The 14,357-nt window shown below is 47.5% G+C and overlaps 1 protein-coding gene across 1 annotated transcript in view; it reads left to right on the forward strand.

Moving 5' to 3' along the window:
- Nucleotides 1-14,357, forward strand: part of NLRP12 (NLR family pyrin domain containing 12) — a 726,895-nt gene that overhangs the window by 580,483 nt on the left and 132,055 nt on the right.

Consider the following 14,357-nt stretch of genomic DNA (forward strand, 5'->3'; position numbering starts at 1 on the left):
CTTGTTATGGGGATGAACCCCCCAATTCCAGATCTCCCCAGCTCACTTCGACATCCCGCTGTCTCTTGAACTTATAAGAACCTCCCCCCCACACACCCTGACTTCTCTTACATCACAAAGAATCCCCTTCACTCTTGCCACCCTCCTCCACCTACTCTAGCTCCCAGCATCGCTTCTGCTCAGGAGAATCCCCTTCATGTCTCCCTCAGACTTCCCTTCTTGGGAACACCCCCAGAACTCCCCCTTCTATTTCACCTGTGCAGGAACATACACCATACACTCAGTTTTCTTCCAAATTTCAAAAGATCCCCTCCATAGACAGTGCCTCTTAGAAAAATTTGATCCACAAGACCACAACTCTCTTTCAGTTGGGAATAATTTCCCACTCTGCAGCCACCAAGGGTCCATTCATTTTCCTCACAGCACCCCATCACCACGCCCCCTGCCCTGCCTTTTCCACCTTACCCGAACCCTCCTTCCAGGCATGCATCCCTTACCAGCTTCCACCACTCACTCTATCTATCCTAGACTTCTTCCCCCAAACCCCCTATTCTAGTTAAGAGCCTGGAAGCCTTAGAGGAGGAAACAAACAAACAAACAAACCTGATTCTGGGTCCCAGTACCAGGGTGACCTTGGCCTCTTCCGCCCCCATCAGCTGGCCCTCACTGGGTCTGCTCCAAGGAGGGGTGTTGGAAAGGTTGTCTATGGGGGGGGTGTCTCCATGGCAACTGGGCCTAGTGCCCCACACGTGTGTTCTCTCCTCACCTCCACTCCTGCCTGCCCACGCATGGCCCCTGCCCTGGCCCCATTCAACAGTGCCCTGGACACTGACATCCCTGTGGCCTCCCTGGCCTCACTTCTGGCCGCTTCCTGTCTTTCCTCTCCAGAAAGACGCTGAGTTTCCTCTCCTCTCCATCTCTCGGCCTCTTCTCCCCGCTTCTGTGCCCCCTCACCACCAGCACCACCACCTCCACTGTCCTAGCAGATTTCTGCCTCCAAGGGGGGTGGGAGGGTGAGCCTGTGACCACAGGATGTACCCATTCCCCTGCTGGGCCCCCTAGGACCCGGGATAAGGAGGGGATGGAGAGGGGAGGCGAATGATGGAAATTCTTCATCATATAAAGATTCGAAGATCTTTTCATTTTGTCGATTTGGGGGGCACTCTGCTTGGTTTTAGGGGTTCTTCCTTTAGTCCATCTGTCAGCAGCAGCAAAGGAGGGAGCAGGGGACACCCCCAATTCGAAAGCTCCGGGATGTGAGAGGGGTCATCATCCCTTCTCCCTCTGAAGGGGACCAGCTCCTTCCTCCAGAATTAGGGGGGTCACAGAGCCTTCATTTTACATCCACCCACCTCCGATTAATAAAAAGATCTCTCTCACCTCTGTTAACGATAGGTCAACTCTCCGATGCACGGGGGAGGGGACGTTGAGCCCCCCTGTCGGCAACCCCCCCAGGAAAACCCTTGTGGCTCCCAATTCTCACTGCTCCCCCTCCCCCAGCAGCGAGGGACCCAGGCGTCCGACCTGGTTTGGGGGTGGAGATGAAGAGGCGTCCGGGGAATGGGGGTGTTGAGGTGGGAGGGGAGGCTGAGGGGCAGCTCTGAGCTCGGGCCCCGAGGGAGAGGGGGTCGGGATGGGGGAAAAGAAGGTGAGGAGACAATTTGGTTCCCGTGTCGCTGGGTAAAGTGCGGAGCTGGAGGACGAGAGAGGGAAGGAGGAGGGAGGGAGGGGGAGGGGAGCCGCTGAGGATGGGGGAGCCACGGAGAGGAGATGGATTGGGGGGAGGGAAGTGGTGGGGGGCAGGGTCTGGGTGGCAGAAAGAAGCTGGGGAAAAAGAGAGAGACCCAGAGAGGGAGGGAGACAGAGCCAGGAGAAGCGGAAAGAGAGAGACCCAGAGTCGGGGAAACAGAAATGGGGGAGGGAGAAATTTGGGGGAGGCAGCGGCTGGTAGCAGAAGGAAGTTGGAGAGGGAGACACACACACACACACACACACACAGAGAAATATCCAGAGAGAGAAGGGGACAGAGGCAGAGATGCAAACAGAGAAACGCAGAGACTGGGGAAGAAATGGGGGATGGGGAAAGATTGGGGCGAGGGAGAGGATGGGGGTCAGGATCTGGGTAACAGAAGGAAAGAAGGGACAGAGAGAGAGTCATCCAGAGAGGGGGAGGAGAGACAGATGGGGAGAGAAAGACAGAGAGAGACTGCGAGGATGGGAGAGAGAGAGAGGGAGAGAAAGAAAGAAAAAGTGGGGAGAGAAATTGGGGATGGGGCAAAGGTCTTAACAGAAAGAAGAATGCGAGAGAGAGAGAGAGAGAGAGAAAAGAGAGAGAAAATTTTAAAAATTTAGGGGAGAGGGGTCTGAGTGGCAGAAGGTGCCCGGAGACAGAAAGGCAGATGCAGAAGGAAAGAGAGGGACCCAAAGAGAGAGACAGATGGGGAGAGACTGAGACTGGGAGAGAGAGAGACCCAGGGAACGAGACAGAGGTAGAAACTGGGGAGGTATCAAAAGGAAGCCAGAGAAAAATAGGAGAGGGGCCAGTCTCAGATGAATGAAGGAGGTCGGAGATAAAGGATACCCCTGCCTCCTCCCCCACCCGCATCCCCAGCCCCTGCTCCCTACCCCCATCCCCATTTCAAAGCCACCCCCCCACCCCCACTAGCCTCCATCTCTCCACAGCATCGCTTGCCGCCGCCACCGCCTCTTCCTGTCGTCATAGCAACGGGATCCAGGCGCCCAGCCAAGGCTGGCAGCAGCGGCCGGAAATGAGGGGAGGGCCTTTTAAAATGGACCCCAGGAGCTCTCCCCTTTCCCAAAATCCAAGGGAAAGCTCCACCTCCCCGAGTCTTCCCACCATTCCCCCCCACCAAGTGGCAAGGGCAAAGAGCCACTGAAAATAAAATTATACTAAACTTACAAGGATAGAAAGCCTTTTGAGTCTCACCAAGAATTTTTTTTTCTTCTTACCAGCTACCCACCCCTAGCTCAAAGAGTCAGATTCCCCCAAGATGGGGACGGGAGTGAGGAGAAAAGTAGGATGCGCAAAGCTTGAGTGGAAATAAGTTTTAAAGAAGTCTGTCTGGGGTTGGGTCGGAGGGCTATGCAACAGTTTTGAGAAGACTGGATTTGCAAGTTCTAGAACTAGCCAGTGGGTAGAAGGTGGGACAACTCCAGGGAGAAAATCTCAGATGAGAGTCAGAAAGTTTGGTCTTGGGTTCAAATCTGAGATGCCTGTAGCCACTGTGTGACCTTGGGCAAAACGTTTCCTCTCTTCTAGACTCAGTTATAATGGGTGCAAAAACTGCCTGCAATTAAACGGGAACATTGGTGAGAAAAGGTCTTTGCATGCTGCTCTAGACAAGCAGTTATTTCAAGACTGTGTCTTCACAGGAACATGATCAAAAATTAAGCTAGCCATAACCACAGACTTGGGCTAGGGAGTCTGCATACTGTCTCACGGAATTCTGACAGAATCCTTGTAATGTGGGCACTGATATTCCCATATTACAGGTGAACAAACTGAGGTTTGGAGATGTGCAGTGATTTGCCCACAATCACCCGGGAAATACAAAGTCAGCACTGGAGATGAAGCAGTCTCTTTGTGGGGAGTTGCCAGGAACAGTCAGCAATAGGTGAACTTCAGAGCCACTTAACCATTCCTGTGTCAGCTCCTCCCTTTTGGGGGCTGACAGAAGACAGAAAAAACCTGAGTTCCCCACACATTCAATCACCTCCCCTGAAGGAGCATCTCAGATTTCCACTGGAATTTCTTCAGGGGAAAGGAGTCTAGAGAAAGATTGTGACACCCTTGGTTTAGAAGCAAAGAAATGCCAGCCTCGAGGGAAGGGGCCTGGAATTCATTCGTCTGAGAAACATTTGTTCAGCCCCCCGTTCTTTGGCCAGGGAGAAGGATACAGCTGGGGACAATAGTGGTAATTGATATAAACTGAGTGCTGAATGTTACAGACTCTAAGTGATTTGCCTGCACGGACTAGGTCTTCCAGGTTCTCTTATTAGCCCCCATTTTAAAGATGCGAGGCTGAGAGAGGTAAGCACATCCTGCACATAGGAAGCGGTAACAATGGAAATCAGAGTCAAGTCTTCAGATTCCAGAACCTGTGCTATTTTCACTGCTTCTCTGTCCTTTGGTGGGGGGAGGGGGGTGTTTATATCCTAAATGGGGGAACTATAAATAAACAAACACAAAAACAAATACTTTGAAAGGGCGAAAACAGCATGAAGCTGATAAAATAAGCTGAGGTTTCTAAATCTCGGAACCATTGACATTTGGGCTGGATAGTTCGCAGGGCGGGGCGTGGGGAGGGCGCCGTCCTGTGCATTGTAGGATATCCAGCAGCATCCAGGAACTCTGCTCACTAGATGCCAGTAGCAAGGGATTATAATCAAAAGAATTCAGTCTGTTCCACCTCAAATCCTGCTCCATACTGGAAGTCTTTTAACCTTTTCAGCTGTTTCTTCTCTTACTTGCCTTTGCATCCCTAAATAATAATTATCTTCTAGATGTGTCAGCAATATACATTGTAGATTCTTCTCTCTGATAGATAAGGATTTAACTCACGGAGACCTCATTTTTCCTCCCTATAAGTATTTTTAATTCTTCTATTGGTTAATTTTGTGGCATTAACTAATAGGCTTATATCATGATTTCTTCTTTCAGAGGGCATATCTTTTCTCTCCCTTTTTAAGCAGCTTTATTGAGATAGAACCCACATACCATGCAATTCACTCAAAGTGTATAATTCAATGGCTTTAACTATAATCATAAAATGGTACAAGCATCCACCTTAGATCCATTATAGAACATTCTCATTTGTCCAAGGAGATATCACACACCCCTCAGCCAGTCACCCCCAATCTCCCCACACCCCCAATCTCCCCACCTAGCGCTAGGTAATCACTAATCTACTTTCTGTCTGTATAGATTTGCCAATTCTAGACATTTCATATAAATGGAATCATACAATATATGTTCATTTGTGATGGGCTTCTTTTGCTTAGCATAATGTTTTCAAGGGTCATTCATGTTGTAGCATGAATCAGTACTTCATTTCCTCTTATTGCAGGATAATATTCTATTGTATGGATATACCACATTTAACTATTGGATATTTGGGTTATTTCCAGATTTGGCTACTATGAGTAATGCTGCCGTGAACATTTGTGTACACATTTTTGTGGGAAGGTATGTTTTCACATCTGTCGGATGTATACCTAGGAGTGGAATGTCTGGATCACATGTTTATCCTTTTGAGAAATGAGGCAGCATCTCTGGACTTCATTCTGCAAGACAGAAATATTAGATCCGCTGAGCAACTCTTCAGCTCACTGACGGACTCTTCAGAAGGGGTGTCCCAGAAGATGCAGGTGATGGACGCTTTCAGCTCTCATTTCTAAATTTGCTCATGAATTCATCTCACATTAGCCGAGGTCTCCCATGGCGTTAACCTGGAGACCTAGAGGCTATAGACTCAGAGACAAGTCTGCTAAGCCCCTAACCTTGAGAAGGTCCTCCACCCTCACTTCCCCCGACCCCATGTGGTAGGCAGAACTCCAAAATGACCCCCGATATTCCCACCTGCTTGTGCAATCCCCTCCCCTTGAATGTGGGCAAGACTTGAGAATAGGATGGGGTGCCATAGGTTACATTATATGCAAGGTGAAGGAATTTTGCTTGTGTAATTAAGGTCCCTAATAAGTTGACTTGAAGTCAGTCAAAAGAAAGATTATCCTGGGTGGGTCTGACCTAATCAGGTGATGTGTTTTCTTTTGGTTTTTGTTTTTTTTTTTTTTTTGCGGTATGTGGGCCTCTCACTGATGTGGCCTCTCCCGTTGTGGAGCACAGGCTCCGGACGCACAGGCTCAGTGGCCATGGCTCACGGGCCCAGCCGCTCCACAGCATGTGGGATCTTTCCAGACCGGGGCACGAACCCGTGTCCCCTGCATCGGCAGGCGGACTCTCAACCACTGCGCCACCAGGGAAACCCCAGGTGATCTCTTTTAAAAGGGTCAAGAATCACCTCACACCTGTCAGAATGGAAAGTCTACAAATAATAAATGCTGGAGAGGATGTGGAGAAAAGGGAACCCTCCTACACTGTTGGTGGGAATGTAAACTGGTACAACCATTATGGAGACCAATATGGAGGTTCCTTAAAAAACTAAAAATAAAGCTACTGTATGATCCAGTAATCCCACTCCTGGGCATATATCTGGAGAAAATGCTAAGTCAAAAAATACATCCACCCCAATGTTCATAGCAGCACTATTTACAATAGTCAAGGCAACCTAAGTGTCCACTGACAGATGAATGGATAAAGAAGATGTGGTATATATAGTCAATGGAATATTACTCAGCCATAAAAAAGAAAATAGCGCCATTTACAGCAACACGGATGGACCTAGAGATTATCGTACCAAGTGAAGTAATTTGGACAGAGAAAGACAAATATCATATGATATCACTTATATGTGGAACCTAAAAAAGTGATACAAATGAATTTATTCATAAAACAGAAACAGACTCACAGACATAGAAAACAAACTTATGGTTAACAAAGGGGAAAGATGTGGGGGAGGGATAAATTAGGAGTTTGGGATTAACAGATACACACTACTATATATGAAATAGATAAACAACAAGGTCCTACTGTAGCACAGGGAACTATATTCAATGTCTTGTAATAACCTATAATAGAAAAGAATCTGCAAAAGAAAAAATATATGTATTATATATATATATGTAATACATACATGTGTGTGTATATGTGTGTGTGTGTATATATATATATATCTGAATCACTTTGCTGTACACCAGAAACTAACACAACATTGTAAATCAACTATAGTTCAATTTTTTTTTAATTAATTAATTAATTTATTTTTGGCTGTGTTGGGTCTTCGTTGCTGTGCGTGCAGGCTTTCTCTAGTTGTGGCAAGTGGGGGCTACTCTTCGTTGCGGTGCACGGGCTTCTCATTGCAGTGGCTTCTCTTGTTGCGGAGCACGGGCTCTAGGCACACAGGCTCAGTGGTTGTGGCGCACGGGCTTAGTGGCTCCGCAGCATGCGGGATCTTCCCAGACCGGGGCTTGAACCTGTGTCCCCTGCATTGGCAGGCGGATTCTTCACCACTGCGCCATCAGGGAAGTCCTATACTTCAATTTTTAAAAAGAGGGTCAAGAAGTCATAGAGACTCAAAGCAAGAGATTCTCCCGCTGTCCTGAAGGAGCCAATTGCCCCATTGTAAAGAGGCCCACGTAGTCAAGACCTAAGGGTGGGAACTGCTAGCAAAACACAGGGACTTCTGGGACTTCCCTGGCGGTCCAGTGGTTAAGACTCCGTGCTTCCACTACAGGGGGCACGGGTTCAATCCCTGTTGGGGAACTAAGATCCTGCATGCCGCATGGCACAGCCAAAAAATACAAAAAGCAAACAATCCCCACAGGAACTTCAGTCATACAACCACAGGAAATGAATTCTACTCAACCTGAGGGAGCATGGAAGTGAATCTCTCCGTAACTGAACCTCCAGGTGAGGACCCAGCCAGCCGATATCTTGCTTTCAGACTTGTAAGACCCCCTTACACTGTACTGGATTCCTGATCCACGATAAATTGTGAGATAGTAAATACGTGTTGTTTTAAGCCCCTGTGTTTGTGGGAATTTTTAAAGCAGCAGTAGATAGCTAATACTCCCTATAAATCACACAGCACCTTGAAGTTCACACAGGGGCCACTCAGGCTATACTGCGTTAATGCCTCCTCAACGCCTTCCTCTCCCCCATTCCTGACAACCAGCCAGGCTCCATATGTGGACCCCTCTCCCTCCTGGATCACTTTCGTATCTATTTCCTCCTCTCTGTCCTGCTCTTGTTTGGACTGTGCCAGCAGCCCACACCACTGTCCAATTTTCACTTGGCTCCTTTGTAACATTCAGAACTGACCTTTTCCTTCCTCTGCTCAAGATTCTCCTATGGCTCCCTATTGCTCTCAGGAGAAAAACCTAAGCTCCTCACCTGTGTCCTTCTGTCAAGGTCATCAGTCTCCTCTTATGCCATCTGCACTGCAGCCTCCAGCAAACTGGAGTTATTTTTCCCTTCTATGCCCAGCTCCTTCAGGCTTTTGAGGTTTCTGAGTGTGGCTCCCCTTTCTGGACTCTTCCATCTCCCAGCCATATGACAAACACTCTACCTGCTCTTGAACAGTCAGCTTACATGCTTCTTCCTCCAGGAAGTCTTCCCTGACCCCCCAAGGCTGCATCAAGGATTACAGCTGTGCTTCCACCATGCCCTATAGGGCTCCCATTAGAGCACAGTCACCCTGTATTGCAATCAGCACATCGGTCGGTCTCCCCCAGGAGAGTAGGAGCTGTTCAGGATGGGCATGTGTCTGGTTCACTTTGGTGTCCCCCAGAGCCCAGCCCTGGTAGACAGGAAGCTTCAGTTTACAGGTGCTGAATGAATGGATGGATGGGTGGGTGGGTGAAGGAATGAATGAATGACTCAGGGAATGAGCGGGTACATATTCCAGGGTCCTTACCCCCTAGCAGTCCCTGCCCAACCACTCTCCCCGCCTCACATCCTGAATGTGCTTTTTCCCAGGTGCTTGAGTGTTTCTCGTCAACAACAGCTGGGGCCTTTGTGTCTTCTCAAGAGGAACAGAGTGCGGGTGGCATGTTTTCCCGCTGTACCAGGAAGGGAAGATCAGCGTTTCTAAAACGTCCTCATTTAGGGTGAAGTGGAAATATTCCAGCTCTGGTGAGTCAGGTGGCCTGAGTTCCAATCTTTGCTTTGCCTTGCCTCCCTAAAGGACCCAGAACCAAGGCATTGTTCTCTCTGACCCTTCATCCTCTTGTCTAAAAAGGGATGGAGGGGTGCAGTTAGTGATCTCCCTCTGGATGGGATGCTCTAGGACTGTGATTCAGAAACTACACTTCCAGGGAATTCCGGCAGGGCTCTTTTGGTGCCTGTGAAGCCCCTGAAATTATGTACAAAATTTTGTGAATATGAGTATTGTTTTCTGGGGGTTCATAGCTTTTATCTGATTCACAAAGGGATCCCTAATCCCCTACAAGTTAAGAGTTACTTCTTATAAATGGATTTAGCAAAATCTCATTTGTGTTAATAAAAATAAAGGCCAAAAAGAAAAACAGAAAAAAAGAGCAAGGGAGAATATATAAATGCATAGGTAATATCTAAAGCCGGTTTTTCTCAACCCCAGCATGAGTCACATCTTGGACCAGATCATTCTTTGTGGTGGAGGGCCGCCCTGTGCATTGTAGGGCGTTTAGCAGCATCCCTGGTCCCGCTAGATGCCAATAGCATCCCCTCCCCAGTTGTGACATCCAAAAATGTCCCCAGACATTGCCCGATGTCCCCTTGGGGCAAAATCACCCTGAGCAGGGAACCGCTCATCTAGAAGAAGAAACTGATAACAATCTTTCCCTTCGAGGAACAAACCTGGGATTGAGAAAAACGAAAAGTTATTTTTTTCTTTCTACACTTCTCTGCTGCTTAAATTTGAAAATCATGACTGTGTTACATTTATAATAAAAATGAGTTTATTGTTAAAATAAATTACCTCCATTCAAGGGACCACTATACAGCCATTGAAAAACTCAGGCAAATCTCTACATCTGATACATTACCTGCATGGCATGCAGCAGCAATGATTCAAACTATTGCCCTCAAGACCCCTCTATACACTTAAAAATTGTAGCAGACCCCAAAGAGCTTTTGTTTATGTGTGTTGTGTCTGTCAGTATTTAACATATTCAAAATTGAAGCTGAGAAGATTTTAAAATATGTATTACTTAAGTAAAATAATAAATTCATTGCATGTTTGCATAAACAGACTTATTTCAGTGAAAAATAACTATTTCTCCCCAAAATATAGTGGTATCGGTTTATTTTTTTAACTTTTTAATATGTTATATTGGAGTATAGTTGACTAACATTGTTGTGTCAGTTTCAGGTGTATGCTTTATGTTTTTGAAAATCTATTCCGGGAATTCCCTGGCAGTCCAGTGGTTAGGACTCCGTGCTTCCACTGCGGAGGGCCTGGCTGCGATCCCTGTTAGGGAACTAAGACCCCGCAAGCCTCGCAGCGCCGGGGTGGGGGAGTGGGGAGAAAGAAGAAAATCTATTCAATGTTTGGCCTAATAGAAGAAAGTTAGGTTCTCATATCTGCTTCTGCATTCAATCTATTGTGTTCTCAGCCATCGTGAAGCCTCCAGAAGCCTCTGGACTCCATGTACTCATGAGACACTAAGAGTGAAAAAGGCAAATAATATCTAAGTATTATTATAAAAATGGTTTTGACCTTGTGGTGGCCACACTTTGAGAACCACTGATGCATAGTACTATTCTGGAAATGAAATGAGTACAAAATACTTTGTAAACATGATGATAGATAAAAAGATGAGATTGCGTGGCTTCAATATACACAGAGGTATATACGCTTAGGGTTAAGTATCAGCAGGCTCAGGAGATCCCCAGGATTCAAATCTTAGCTTGACCACTTACTAGCTGTATGACCAGGAGAAAGTTAATTAACCTCTCTGTGCCTCGGGATCTCATTTGTAAAATGGGGATGATAATATAATAAAAGCACTGACCTCCTTGGGTTAGTCAATGGAAAGTGCTCAAGACTTGAATGCAAAGTGTCTGGCACATAGAAAACAGTACACTATGCAATTAGTTTATGCAAACTATTATTATTAAGTAGCTTTAAAAAACGTAAGGTAGGGACTTCCCTGGTGGCGCAGTGGTTAAGAATCTGCCTGCCAATGCAGGGGACACGGGTTCGAGCCCTGGCCCCGGAAGATTCCACACGCCGCGGAGCAACTAAACCCGTGTGCCACAACTACTGAAGCCCACGCCTGGAGCCCGTTCTCAGCAACAAGAGAAGCCACTTCAATGAGAAGCCACTGCAATGAGAAGTCCATGCACCGCAATGAAGAGTAGCCCCCTCTCGCCCTAACTAGAGAAAGCCCGCCTGCAGCAATGAAGACCCAACGCAACCATAAATAAATAAATTTTAAAAAAAAACAAAGCACAAGGTAGAGTTATATAACTGATGCTAAATGATCTCCATAACACGTGTGAAATTGGAGGGTACAGAACTATGTGCACACTGTGATAAATGCTGTGTCAAATAAATATGTATGTGCTACAGACTCGTGTGTGGATTTAAACACATACACATATGCTTAGATATGCATATAGAATTCTTGAAATTATACATCAAAAGATAATACCTTAGGGCGAAGGGTATTTCTGGATGTCAGGAGGTCAGAAGTAGGACAGACTTTTCACAGCGTTCCTTCAAAAAAAAAAAGATAAATCTTTAACTATGGAATCCCATTGTATTTTCAAAATGTAAAAAACAAAACAACCACCAAAGACACTAACTTAATTTCTTTTTTAAAGAACACAGACTTTAGGATTTTAAGTTGTTAAGTTCCAGACAAAATCAGCAAATACCTCAGCACTTGCACCACAACTACTCATCCTGCACGGAAGACAGACAGCACCAAATGATCAGAATGGCAGACAGCACCAGTCGATGGGGACATCCTTTCCCACTGAGCAGATGTTCAAATCCTTCTTAACACTGTGCTCCAAGAAGCCACTAGGAATCAGTTAGTCTTGACAAAGAAGCTGAAACACGTTTGCCATCCCAGTTCTTGAGCATGACCTACAGAAACTCCTGAAATCATTGAAAATGACTCAGAGTATTTCCCTCAGGGAATCTGATCCTGCTGACTCTTAGTTCTCTTCTGCTAACCTATCCCCACCACTCTTCCTGTTCCAGAGGGATTTGGAGTCCTGCTAGCCCATCCCCCTCCTTTTTTACAGAAAAAGAAACTGAAGCTCCAGAGATTAAAAGACTTGCTCAAGGTCACAGAATGAGTTTGCATCAAATTCGAAGTCAGATATAGCAGCAGGAGAGAGGAGACTCTGGGATTAGAAAGGAATGGGTGTGAATTCTTTGCATCTTTCAAGCTGGGTGACCTTACCTCCCAGTCTCAGTTTCCTCATCTACAAAATGGGGCTCTTTGGAATGCCTAGCTCAGAGGATGTTTGGGAGAACCCAATGAGCTGATAAATGAAAAGGGCTCAGCACAGTCTCTGACACCTCACAACAGCTTGATCAATGTGTCCGTGGCCATTACAGGATGCGGTAGTGGTTGCAGACGTTGTTCTGATTGCCCCCAAGAGACTAAATCTAGAAGAGGTGTAGAATCCAAGCTAGCACTGTGTTTCCTTTTTAATATATTTCAAGAATAAGCTTATCTGGGACTTCCCTGCTGGTCCAGTGGTAAAGGATCTGCCTTCCAATGAAGGGGAGGCGGGTTCGATCCTTGGTCAGGGAACTAAAATCTCACATGCCACCGGGCAACTAAGCCCGCGCGCACCACAACTACTGAGCTCGGGCACCTCAACTAGAAAGCCCGCCTGCCGCAAACTACAGAGCCCATGTGCTTTGGAGCCCGCATGCCCGCAACTAGAGAGAGAAAACCCACCACCACAACTAGAGAGAAGCCCTCTCGCCGCAAGGAAGTATACCGCATGCCTCAAGAAAGATCCCGCCTGCCGCAACTAAGACCCGACGCAATAAAAAATCAATAAAATAAAATAAAAATAAATTTAAAAAAAAGTTTATCCAACATTCAGGCCGTTTTCAATCCCTCGGTGTGGTAGGTGAGATCACAGATCTTAGAGACCACTTTGAGCCTCCATCCCTCACCCGTAAAACGTGTGTGTGCGCGCTCGCTCAATGTACGTGATAATTCCTACCTACAGGGCTGCTGGGAACATCTCCTGAGATCATGGATGGGAGGAAAGTGTGTGGCTCATAGTAGGTGCAATAAATAGTAGCAGTTATCTCTTCACAGAGTGACCAGGCATTAGGAGAAGCCGCTGCTCCCCGGTACAAAAGGAAGGAAGCTCAAGGTTTGGAACCAGCTGAACCTAGTCCCAACTCACAGCTCTGCCAAGTTCCACCTGTGTGACCCTGGGTGAGTCATTTCACCTCTATGGACCTAGCTGCAAAATGAGTCCAATAAACTCAACATGCAGGCTTGGGGGAGAAAATTAAGTGAAGCAGGTACTTCCCTGGCGGCCCGGTGGTTAGGACTCCGCCCTTCCACTTCAGGGGACACAGGTTCGATCCCTGGTTGGGGAACTAAGATCCTGCATGCCTGCGCAGCGTAGCCAAGAAAAAACAAAAATTTTTTTAAATAAATAAATGAAGCAAGGAAGGTGAGTAATAGTAACCGTTCGCTAAGTGGTCATAGTGATACCAAGAGTTAATTTTTATTGATCCGGACCTGTGTCATTTGCTGTCTTACACGCTTTACATGGCCTGAATTATAAAGTGAGGCTGTTAATTACAATGATTAAGCTATTTAACAAGCAACCATCTAACCTTATTCTGTAGCACTCTAGCCACAGCCTCTCCCCCACCCCGCCAGGGTGGAGACCTGGACCCGCCCTCGGTATCCAATGCCCTCCCCCTGGGCAGGCAGAGACGTGTTTGAAATAAAGTTTATTGAAGTTTCTGTCGGTATTTACATATGATACACGGTAAATAACAGAGTCAGGCCCCCCACCCCATCCCTTCCCCACCCCCAAAGTCCCCCTCCCCCCAGCCTCGTTAAAAATCGCTGCGTAAAGACAGGTTAACTGCTGCGGTCCCCCCTCCCCCCTCCCACCTAAGATGCAAACTAAAAGCCCCCGTCCCTCCCCTGCCCCCCTCCCCCCACCCAGGGGGCCTTTCTAGTTCCGTGTACAACACTGTGCTACCTCGCCCCTCCTCCCCTAATAAGGGGGTGGGTGAGTTTCTGGTGACCCCCCCCATCTGTCCAAGGGGGAGGACGGACCCTTGAAAGAGGCCAGAGTTGGGGGTCTGAGATGGGAAGGGGGACTTCAATGAGGGGGAGGGCCAGAAAATGGAAGACTTCGAGGTTTGGGGGGCGTCGACCCCCGCTACTGCCTCTCCCTCCCCCGACGGGGCCTCGAGGGGGAAGAGGCGGGCACAGGCGTGGAAATGGCGTGGAGGAATTCCCTCCACCCTAGGGTCTCCATTCTTGTCGCGTGGTATGTGGGGCTGGATGCACCGACGGGCTTTGGATGAGCGGGTGAAGAGGAGGCCGGGAGACAGAGGAAGGAAAAGAAGCCAAGGTCAGCTGAGAGAGTAAGAAAAGCCGTTAGAGAGAGCCCTCGAAAAGGCAGGTAACCTTCAAAAGGCCGAGAAGCGTCCAGCAGGTGAGAAAGAATGGGGTCTCCCGTGGGTGGGGAAGTGGGGGAGGGGACACCATACCTGCGGCCTCCAGCC

This window comes from Phocoena phocoena, chromosome 20 (assembly GCF_963924675.1).
Source record: "Phocoena phocoena chromosome 20, mPhoPho1.1, whole genome shotgun sequence".
NCBI lineage: Eukaryota > Metazoa > Chordata > Mammalia > Artiodactyla > Phocoenidae > Phocoena > Phocoena phocoena.